At 36.8% G+C, this 11,943-nt stretch overlaps 1 pseudogene; it reads right to left on the reverse strand.

The window, feature by feature from the left end:
- Positions 1–6,539: 6,539 nt before the first annotated feature.
- On the reverse strand, positions 6,540–10,868 carry LOC118826053 (annotated as a pseudogene).
- Positions 10,869–11,943: the final 1,075 nt, after the last annotated feature.

Raw genomic sequence — 11,943 nt, forward strand, 5'->3', positions numbered from 1 at the left:
TCTCCATCTCCAAACTGTCTCAATACAGGCTCTGGTACATTTCCTAAACTCTGTTTATACCAAGCTAATAAATGAGTTTTCTTGTCTTTGACAATGTTTTCATCACATTTTATGACAACATTATTTCCACTCCTCACAGTTTGTACTTGAAGCCCAGAGACGGCAGTTTTCACTAAAAAAGTGTGTAAAGAGATTTTGTAGCATTGGTTGTAGTATTAATATGGTATATGCTATATGGCATATATTATACACAAGTTCAAAATGTCACTCACCTGTAGTAAATAGGCAAAGAGTGGTGATGAGTGTGATTATTGTTGCTGCTCAGGCAATGTGAGGTATTGAGGTCTGTTGAACTTGTTTGTTCAGTGGAAACACCAGCCCTGTGTCATAGGTGTGCACTGCTGTTATTGGTCCAGTAGTTGAGAGGAAATAAAAATCATCATCCAGCTCTTTTTGCACAAACCCACATATATCTTCCTACATTCTCACTATGTAGTGATGTATAGTTGGTGGCAGTTGAAGTCATACAAAAGTTGATTTGAAATATAAATCTTTTAATGAAATCAGCTAGTAATGCAAGTCAATGAACTACTTGCAGCACTGAGAATATATTAAATGATGTTATTGTTAGCTTAAGCTGATGTCAGTGAGGAACATTACAGTGTCTGTCTTGCCAGTTTGTTTCAAGATCTCGCTCCTCTGAGAGCTCCACCAATCGCATATAGCTGAGCTTCCAGATGAGAGAAAATTTACATTTGTAAAAATCTACACTCCAATAAACATTGCGATAATTTTTGTATATAAACAGCACTCTCTACAGCCTCAAAGACTTTCAGTGAGACCCAGCGTCCAGAAGTGATTCAGAATGACATTGTAAAATCCTGTTGTCCAATAAATGTTGATCTTCGCTCCACTAAAACAGTGTATATTTGAATCTGCAAGTAACTTAAATGGAAGCCTTTGTTGGGTTTCACAGAGCAGATTTCAAACTTTGTTATCACTAAAAATACTGAATTGCTGTATGAGAGGAGCTGTGATTCTCACATCATCTTAAGATGGGCTAAAATAGATGTTTTACAACATGGTGGCGCACTAAGAAAATGGCCATAGATTAAATGTTTCATGCAGTGAAGCAGTGAAGGCTCGCAGTAAATTGCTGTTTATTCTGACTCTATAACATGTTTAGCCTTTCAACTATTTGCTAGTTCAACCTTTCATAAGATATACAAAAGTGTGTTTGACTGGTACTGCCATGCACTGCCATGTGGTTAGTACTGCTTCACACCAGAAATAGAAAGTTAAGATTGAGTTTATCTTACTTTAAAATAGTTTTACTTGAAGGACAACTCTAAGTAGAAAACCAAAACACCTTAATTCAGTACCTTAATTTCATTTACTCCTCTGTGAAGAAAGGTCATTTCTTAACTGTTGATTTTGTGCGCTAGTGACCACTGTTCTGAATGGGGCAGGGTAAAGGCTGAGCTCAACAATGACTGCAACTGTGTGCAGTATGTTCCACTTTTTAAGCATGTTTACAGTGTTAGTCAGATACGGTCACAAAATCATGACCATGTGCCATCAATATATACAGAAACCTTGTAATTCACTTTATTTACCTGTTTTGCCAAGTTAATGCTAATTCCTCGTAACCTGGTGATAAGGACAAAAAACGTCATTGTTATGTTAGCATCAAGTTAAAGGTAGTTAATGTTTGCATTTCATAGCAGCTCCTGGGATCAAACAAAGACATTTGAAGCTCGTAACAGACATTCGAATAACTTTTAGAATAATTTATTCTTTGTTTGTTACAGTTTGGATGTTGACTCTGTCAGGACTAGGTTGGGTGCATTCTGATCCACAGTACACACACAATCCACCAGGAGGATCTCTCTTTTCCTGGAGATTTTTTACAGGGCGGGAGTGTGTCTTTTAGAGGATGGCCTCTGGATTTGAACTCTTAATAAAAGTAAGAGAAAGGTCTAGTAGCAGTATAACCGCTGGAGCTGCGGAGCACCCATATCTCTAACCTAACTAACGGGGAATGGTTATCATTCACTGTTAGAAGTAAAGGTAAATGTTTTGTTCATCAAGGTACAAAAAATGTAAATGTACACTCAAAGGTAGAACAGTGGTTTTAAGGTCCAATTGCACACCTTAAATAAGTTTTTTCCCAGGTGAAACGTATGTATGTACTGTTCATCTACAGAACCAGTGCATAGGTTGGCCGGGGATCTTCAGGTGAAATACTGTAGGTGAACCTGTCCTCAGCTTACATTGACACACTTTAGCCTCAAACACCTCACTTCCACGCTGGGTAATTGCAACTCTCAGCCATTTGGCTAGTGACCCCCAGCTAGCCAACCTCTAACCTTCCCTAGACAGTTTGCTTTGTGGTGGTGGGTTTCTAGCAAGTTTGTAGCAACTCCTTCACTAAAGACTTAAACTTAAAGCCTGGCTCTGAAACATTTTTGGTGACGCTTATATTTATACCCAAAGTACTCTAGTGCTGACAGAATATAGTCCAATTAACTCACAGAAAGCCTGTTACCATCAATGAGTCAGCTGAATCAGTCAAAGAAATGTATTGTTTTCTATATGAGACACTGAGAGCATTTACATGCACTTAATCGATAACTGCAGAAAATCAGATTTTGTCATTAATCCGTTTACATGCACTTGGGTAATCAGATAATAGGAAAACTCTGGGTCCATGTGAGTCAGGCAGTAATTGTTTTTTTTTCCTTTGCAACTGGCCAATAAACAGACAAAAACGTGACGTAAACATAATGTAAAACTCAAACTTCATGCCGCGGCGTTTTTAAAAAAACATTGCGCCACTTTACCTGAAAATATAAACATGCATCATCTAGAAGATGAAGAATATTTAAATCTTGCTTGCCACCATCTGTTTTGCACATGCGCAGACTGAGAAATCCAAAAGAAATCCGGGTAAGAGTATACATGCACTTAGAAATCTGATTACTGAGCTAAAATCCAGCTCTCTTTATTGGATTTCTTAATCAGATTTTTAGACCTTACTCCGATCTAAGAAACCAGAGTATGCTGTTTATATATCAATCAGATAAATATATATATATATATATATATATATATATATATATATATATATATATCATATATAATCAGACAAATGCAGAAATCCCATTATGATCGGATTATTGAGTGCATGTAAACGCACTCACTGCCTCACAATTTTGTAATCTCTTGTTTATTAGAAATGTCTGTATGTTAAAAGGCAGCTATGATGGTAAAAGTATGGAGGCTGGGTGAGGGGGTGTGGCTGTTCAGTGTGGCAGGATGTTTGCTCAGTGTGACAGCATCTAGCAGCAAATTGTAGCTCTTTGAACAAAAGATCATATCTCCTAAATGGTAACGCTACAGGAGAAGAACAAAAACATTCTTAACTTTCAGTGGAATTAAGGAAACATCTTTTTCCAAGTAATTCTGCATAATATCTGTTTGTCAATTCATCAAGATTTTTTTTTTTTTAATTATGCAAAATAGTTTTTTAATTATGCAAAATAGTACAACAGTGCCAAAATGGAGTTACAAGGTTTTGGCACAACAGTGAAAAACTTCAGTAACCATTTCTGTGAATAACATGTATATAGGAATCTGTGTACACATTCATGATATGTTGTAATGCATTAAGACATTATAAACATGATTATAAACATTTATAAAAATGCATTGCACTTTACAGCCATGTTTATCATGCATTAACATGATGTAAGTAGTGTTCATAACATATTATATTGTGCCAGAGGAACTCCCAGGTTTGTACAGTGCATTATGACTAACAAACCTACCTAGTCATGAACACAGCCTGAATGTATATACTTGTCATTATGAACAGCAGTTATTACTGATACACAAATGACATTATAACCACATTATAAGAGCTGTGAGTTGTATTTGTCAGCTCTATGTAAAGTGAGGCATATTTTATACTAAAGTCTCCCCTAATATTCTGAGTGAGACTTTAAGTGGAAATATTTACTGAAGGATTCAAGGAAACATTGCAACATACAAAGAATATCTCACAAGCTTTAAACATCAGAGTAACTTGCTGTGCCATCTGTAGTATTTAACCCATTGTGGGAAAGTCCATGTACACCACTGTTAGCTTGATGCTAACTTAACACTGCATATTCAATCGAATGTTAGTGGAAACTAGCATTACTGTGGTGATTGTATTTGGACAAACAAAGTCTACTTATACAGTGAAGGTTTCTAGTAGTTAATAAAGAACAGACCAAGACAAGTGTAGTGTAGAGTACAGTTGATAAAGATAAACTATGCAAAGCTAAGATTAGTAACATGACTCAGAATTACGTGGACTAGATACATGCAAAACTTTATCCACTAAACAGAAATAGGGGTGATATAGACTATAGAGTCAATATAGAATATAGAGTTGACCATATTTTCACTTGCACCTACCGTATCCGTGTGGGATACTTAGTACGTTACTGTGCCAGTCGCCCTTGACCCATGGACACCAATGACAGCCACACGGCATGGTGGGAAGGCGGTGTCCAAGCCTCACATGCCGACGAACGCCGCGAGTGACAGCGGGAGGAGGACGTCAGCCGCGAGAGTGAGCGTAAAAACTATGAAAGCCATGATAGGCATGAGGACGGCGCTCGAGTTTCGAACCCCACCTTCCGGGCCCTGCCTCCTGTTTGCAGTAAGGCTGCTAGACTGTGCCTCACAGGTAGACAAGCTGTGGATGGAGGCAGTGGTTTGGAGGTGGAGCAAAGGTCTCTTTCCCTCTCGGCTCAGGTGATCGCGTTGCTTAATGAGAGCAGCTGATCCTGTTAGGCTTTGGCAGAGTGGGCACCAGAGAGGGAACAGAGAATAAGAGAGGAGTGGGATGAGCTGCAGCAGAAACAGACTGACAAGCTGAAAAGCTTGGTTTTAAGAAAAGGACTGAAAAGTGTAGTTTAGAAGCCACAGAGAAGTTTTGGTTGTGTTTTGATGGGTTGGGGTATAAAATAAAGACAGTGGCTGCTGAAATGCTCACTCCTGTCTCCAGCATCCTTCTTCCACCAGGGTAGCACAGATCATGCTACAGTTACCAGTTACTGATCAGATTCTAACTGATTGTAACTGATTGTGTTTCTTTTGCTGCACAATTTATCAGCCCCCTATGTCCATCAGTGAAAACGATGGTCCACTGCTGACTAGATTTTCAGCACACCAGTGACATGGATATGTGCTATTTTGATGGCAGTGGATGTATTTTTAATAAATAAATAATAAATAATATTAAATATTAATTAAAAAAAAGCTTAAAAAACACATATCGTCCGTCAATTCTGTGCTCTGCTGCAGTTACTGCTGTGCTTTCCAAAATGGCAAAATGGCCACACCCTTACCCCGCCCCCTCCACTGAGACAGCCAATAAGCACCATTGACATACAAAATCAACCCCCAGAAAATGACTTATTCACAGAGGAGTAACTGACAGCATAAAAAACATCATATGAATAATGAATTAAGGTATTATTTGTTATGTTCTCTTCACTCTTGTCTTTCAAAGGGAAGCTATAATAAAATGAATAAAAAGAGTAAAATATGTGCCCTTTATAAGAAAGGTCTTGCTCTGCTACCTGGGGTAAATGTCCTCCAGCAACATCTTTACCAACAAGCCTTTATAGATCACACTCATAGATCAAACTGTTTTATTAAAAGCCTTTTACATATTGTATAAACACATTCAAGTCTATTATAGTTCAGTTAAATCATTATTTTATGTTAATCAGAATAAACTCATATGTAAACATTCATACATTTTTTTATTTTTCTGCATAAACCATCATTGATTTTTATTAATCACAAAAACATAAATACTTTTGCAATCAATATGCAAATGAGTCTGTTCAATGATTATTTATTTATTTATTTGGTGGGTTGTGGACTCATACAACCTAAGCCACTGTACAATTATACTTAAGGAAATGTTATTTGTAATGTGCTGATGAAGAGTTACTCATTATACAAATGTTCTTACCTTGACGACAGGATATAAACATAGTTTTATATAATTATAGTAAATATAATACTTTATAACTACGTGTTTATATTATAAATTGAGCATTCATAATAATTCTCTGATCTACTGTCTTAAAACAGATCTTTATAGCATCATATAGACATATATGGGTGTCACATAGACACGAGTACACATTTAGGTGTAGAAAGCTTTGCTCTGGGTTTAAGAAAGTAATAAAATAACTGTACAAGAAAATAGCTGAACAATCTGTTAGATGAGAAATCTCAGAGACCTACTAAACTAGCTGGCTATCACTAACAACTAAAGCTTTGGTCTTGTTTAATTCGGCGAAGAGCCACAGCCTGCAGTAGGTAACAAACTGGCTTGCATTTCAGTTTACCTTGTTTTCACACATTCCTCTTTGATTCAAACATTAAAAAAGTGAAGTTAGCTCAATCTATATATGTTCCACTGTGGTGATAATTCCATTGTGGTGATGCTGTCTGTACCGCGTTTCTTATCATCTGTGTTTCACTTGTGAATACAGGTCTTGACTTTCCTTGACTCTGGGTGGTCTGGAGGATGGAGGTTTCTTAGCAAATTTCAGGGCAGCATAGTTTAAAACCTCTGTGTCTTCAGCCTGAGATACAACAAGAGTCAATGCAATCCATTACATACCATAGAAAGAACAGGCATTAGAAGTACAGTAAAATAAAAATACAGCAGATAATGAATGTGATTACCTGATCAGTGTGGCTTGGATGGCTGTTGGAAGTTCCTTTAAATAAAAATAATGACCTTAATTAATGTTTTTGTGTAATAAGTGATATAAATTTTGGTGAGATCAGCTTACAGTGAGTAAAAACAGAAACTAACCTTTTCGTTGATTCTTAAGTAAAACTCCTACCAGAACCATGATCACAATAACAGATATTACATTCAATGTTGTCAAAGTGATAACAATCCAACTGTTATTTTCTGAAAAGATCAAAAATATACACGTTGGATTAGAATCAGATGATTAAAAAGATTTAAACATTTAGCATGCAGAGAAATTTGATTAGAGAACAAAAAATATTTCTAATATATATCACAATTCTTACCTTTTACATTAACTTTAGTTTGATTTCCAAACACTATCCGCCCACATGCAGCCACAGCACAGTAGTAAGTTCCAGCATCAGAGAGGCTGAGGTCTCTCTTGGGGAGTTTGTAGACACAGCTCTGTGTAGGAGAATCAGTCTCAGAGCTTTTCTTACACTCATCACTCCTGTTTCCATGAGTGTAAATGATTCCTGGATGAGATTCTCCTGATCCATGTCTGAACCAGTACACACTGTGTTCTCCTGAACAGTCTGAAGTAAGAGATTGTACTGAACACTGGAGAGTAACAGACTCTCCAGTCTCGATCACCATTTCAGTCAGAGATCGATGGTCGATCGTCTCAGCTTTAAAATCAATTAGTAGAAACAGCAAACAGTCAGAAATAACACTAACAATGATCACTGTAAAACACAAATGAACATATATAATTTTGAACTGCAATAAAATAAATAGAATTAACAGTTACAGATATTAAAGTTAGAGAGAGCTGTTTACCTTGAAAGAACAAGCGAGTCCCAGATCCAAACTCTACAACATTCGTCTTTACTTTTCCACAGAAATATGTTGCTGCATCTTCTTCTTTCATTCCTTTTATACTGAGACCAAATGCTTCTTCATCCACAGTGAAGCGGCCGTCCTTAAAACCTGATGCAAATCTGAGCTTCTCTCCCTCTCCAAACTGTCTCAATACATGCTCTGGTACATTTCCTAAACTCTGTTTATACCAAGCTAATAAATGAGTTTTCTTGTCTTTGACAATGTTTTCATCACACTTTTATGACAACATTATTTCCACTCCTCACAGTTTGTACTTGAAGCCCAGAGATTCCAGTTTTCACTGAAAAAGTGTGTAAAGAGGTTTTATAGCATTGGTTGTAGTATTAATATGGTATATGCTATATAATATTTTATAAAAACAAATTCAAAATGTCACTCACCTGTAGTAAATAGGCAAAGAGTGGTGATGAGTGTGATCATTGTTGCTGCTTAAACAATGAGACAATGAAGTAATGAGGTCTGTTGAACTTGTCCGTTCAGAGGAAACACCAGCCCTGTGTCAAACCTGATTGGACATTTTGAAGGTGTGCACTGTTGTCATTGGTCTAGTAGTGGTAAGGAAATACAGAAACATCATCCAGCTCTTATTGCACAAAACCACATATCTCTCTTTTACATTTTCCCTGTGGAGTGATGTACGCTAGAAATGTATGTTGTAGAATATTGTGGTACGTTAGCAAAATGACAGAGTTGAAATGTTTTCTGCAGCTAGGAAGTAAGTGTAGTAATACATTTCTGTTTATTGTGATTATGAGACAGTCAGCCTTTAAACTTTCTCCACGCAGTACTCCTCTGTCATCTTTATGCATGATCATTTTTATATACAAGGCTTGCTGGAGTGTATTTCAGTGGTGTTGCCACGCACTGCTATGTGGTCAGTACTGTTTCAAACCAGACAAAGAGCGTTAAGGTGATGTTAAGGCTGGTTTAACTTAATTTAAAGGGGGCATATTTGAAAATATATATATTTTGTAATACAAATGTGAACAGTATAGAAAACATAACAACTTAATTCAGTCTTCTTTATGATGTATTTTACACTGTTATTAATTCTGTGAAGAAAAACATTTTTGGTGAGTTTGTATGCTATTGACCACTGCTGTCACTGACTGTCTCTCAGTAGAATGGAGCAGGATAACGGTTGTGGTCACTGTGCAGAGCAGCGGAACACAGTACATAGAGACCACATGCAAGACTTTTTAAGCATGGTTACAGTAACATGAGTGTGTGGTGAAAAAACTTATCTTTCTCATCAGCATATGCAAAAATGTTGTAATTCATTTTGTAAGAAGACTTTTTCTTTTTTCTTTTTTTTCTTACATGTTTGGCTTTCAGTGATGTAATATTAATTTCTGTGAACCTGGTAATTTCAACCTTTCATTAGCATCAACATCTTTTACATTTTATAGCTCTCAAGATTGAATAAAGACAATATTAATAAAGTAATATATTCTTTGTGCTCATTTTTATTGAGATGGTAGAAAGTGATCAAGATGATTTAGCCAGTTTAAGGAATGCAATTGCTGATAGTTTTGCAGACCAGATGCATGTAATGAGCTGAAACGTGTGGGTGTAAGAGAGGGGGTTGTGGGTAGTGGGTGTAAGAGAGGGGGTAGTACGTAGTGGGTGTAGAAGAAAGCAGCAGTAATGAGAAAGTTTCTGGCCTAAATCTATTTAGCTGTTTGAACAGCAAACCTCACTAACAGGAAATACTTCTACACAACGTGAAGTTTAGTGCAGAAAGAAGAGAATGTTACCAGCACACAGGAGGAGCACAGTTTATTCAGACTGTCAGTGGTGTTATCAGCTGCCAAACTTCTTCTTACTTTGTTGATATATATCTAAAAATTATATAAAATCTAAAAATGTATTAAAATTTATTAATTATTTCAATCTGTTGCTTATGTTTTATTGAATACACCTGTCTGCTAGCTTTAGTTAACTTTAGCTACTTTAGTTAACAGTGGTGTCAGTCCACACAGTTTACCCAAAATAAAATGTTTTCACAGTTTTGCTGGTGTACAGCCATGTTATACAGGAACTCTGGTCTTTCCCCAGATTTGTTCTTCACTTTCTGTTTTTTAAAGCTCTTGTCTACTAATTTTCATGTTCATCATCTATTATTTATAGTTTTGTGGTGAGTTTACAATGAACTGGCAGAGAAATATGCTGTTCTTATTTTCTGTTGTGAGATTTTTGAAAGTAGTTTTCCTTCTGTATGATTTGAGTTGGGTGGGACTAAATTTGGCACAGGTGACCTCAGTTCTGCCAAAGTACCAATCAGAGTTAGCAATATATACGTCAGCTACTTGTGGTCCTCTTCCACACATGGTGATGCTCTCTTGCTGCTCCAAGTCTGAGCCAAACCTCACAGCAAGTGGGTTATTTAAGCTTTTCATACTTTAACAGTGCCCTAACAGTTATGATGGCTTATTACACTGTTGGTGGTAACATAGCTACATGCTGTTTCTTAGCCATTTGTTTCTGCACTATACGCAATTAACTTTATTTATGAGAGTGTGATAGACAGCGGTCCACCTTAAATGTAGGAATAAAAAGCTAATACTTTAGATAATCCCTAGCATCAAGACACACAGTGTTTCCCTGCAATTGTACTTTACAGGTGTGATGCATAATGAGGCACACAAGAAATGTCTCTGCAAATATGACCAAAATCAAATCAAGTGATGTTTTTTGTCACATCACAATATGGAGGTTATACAGGGGATAGAGTGCTGATACATAGAATTTCTAGATTACAAGATATGGATAGACGATGTACAAGATGTCAGTCTATACGTGCAAGCATAGGTCAGCTAGATGGAAGTTACAGTAAGAAATCAGAGTGAGTCTGTTTGAGGTGTGAATGTAGTGTGGATTGATGATTCAGAGGTGTATTGACAGGCCTATAGACCAATATAGCAGCACTACTGGCCATTCAGCAGCCTGATGGCCCGGGGGAAGACACTGTCTCGTAACCTGCTGGTTCTGGACATTATGCTTCTGTACCTCTGCTTGGCAGCTGTGAGAACAGACAGTGGCTTGGGTGGGTGGAGTCCTTTAGAATCCTCCTGGTCTTCCTCAGACAGCGGCTGGTGTATAAATCCTGGAGGTCTGGGAGCTGGACCCCGGTGATGTGCTGGGCTGTTCGCACCACCCTCTGCAGAGCTTTCCATGAGCTGACCATGCTGACTCATTGCTGTTGTTGCTCATGATAATGGTAGAAATGTTTTATAGAGGTGTCAGTGAATGTACACAGTTTGAAGACTGTGAGTGTAATATTTACTGTCTGTATAGGTCGATGCCCATTAATACATGCTACCTATTATTTCAACTCTTAATCAAGTAATCTGTTTTTTTAAAGGCTGAACCAAAAAATTGGTATTAATTAAACAGTAACAAACAGATGAATTAGGAAGCCTTATAAAATCATTCACTCTTGAAATGCCTGTAGTTAATGTAAACCTTATCTCTTACCTTATATACGGAAAGATGTGTAAATGTGCACTAGCAGAGCTTACTCTGATCAGTCTCAGAGCTCAAAACCTTTTTTTCTCTTGAAATATATTTGGTTTTAGGTTTGTGTGTACAGATTATGATTGCAGAAATACAAACAAGTAACTCAATTACCTAAATAGTTTTTTCAATAAACAACTTAGTTATTCTTCTTTTATTAATACTTTTACTTATATAAGGATTTTCAATACTCTTTCCACGTCTGCTTAGAAACAAGGCAACCCAAATCACAAACCAGCTTACTCATAGGTAATGGCTAATATCTTTCTTTATGAATTAGTGTACTTACTGCACTGTACATCCAAATGTAATGTGAATCATGCTGTAACTGTTCAGTGTGGTGATGGTGTGTATAAGTAATCTACTGTACTTGTTTACAGCCTTGTGTAAAGCTCGCTTAGGTTATACTGGTTCTCATATAAAACAGAACCCTTTCTCTTATGTTTGGAATTACAGAAATTCTGAGTGGAATGAAAGGAAGAGAAATGCTACAGCTCAAAGCAACCTTTAGTTTCATGTTTTGGGCATATTTATGTCAATCACACTGTCTAATACAAACACAAATCCCAAAAAACTTGGAACACTTTGGAACATGCAAATGAAAACAGATAGCAGTGATTTAAAACTATACTTTGATCTGTAGAGAAACAGTACAAAGACAGGATATATAATGTTTTGTCAACTAAGTTTTTTTGTAAACATCCACTCTTTCTGAAATTGATGCCTGCAACATGTTCCAAAAAGTT

This window comes from Colossoma macropomum, unplaced genomic scaffold, assembly GCF_904425465.1.
Source record: "Colossoma macropomum unplaced genomic scaffold, Colossoma_macropomum, whole genome shotgun sequence".
NCBI lineage: Eukaryota > Metazoa > Chordata > Actinopteri > Characiformes > Serrasalmidae > Colossoma > Colossoma macropomum.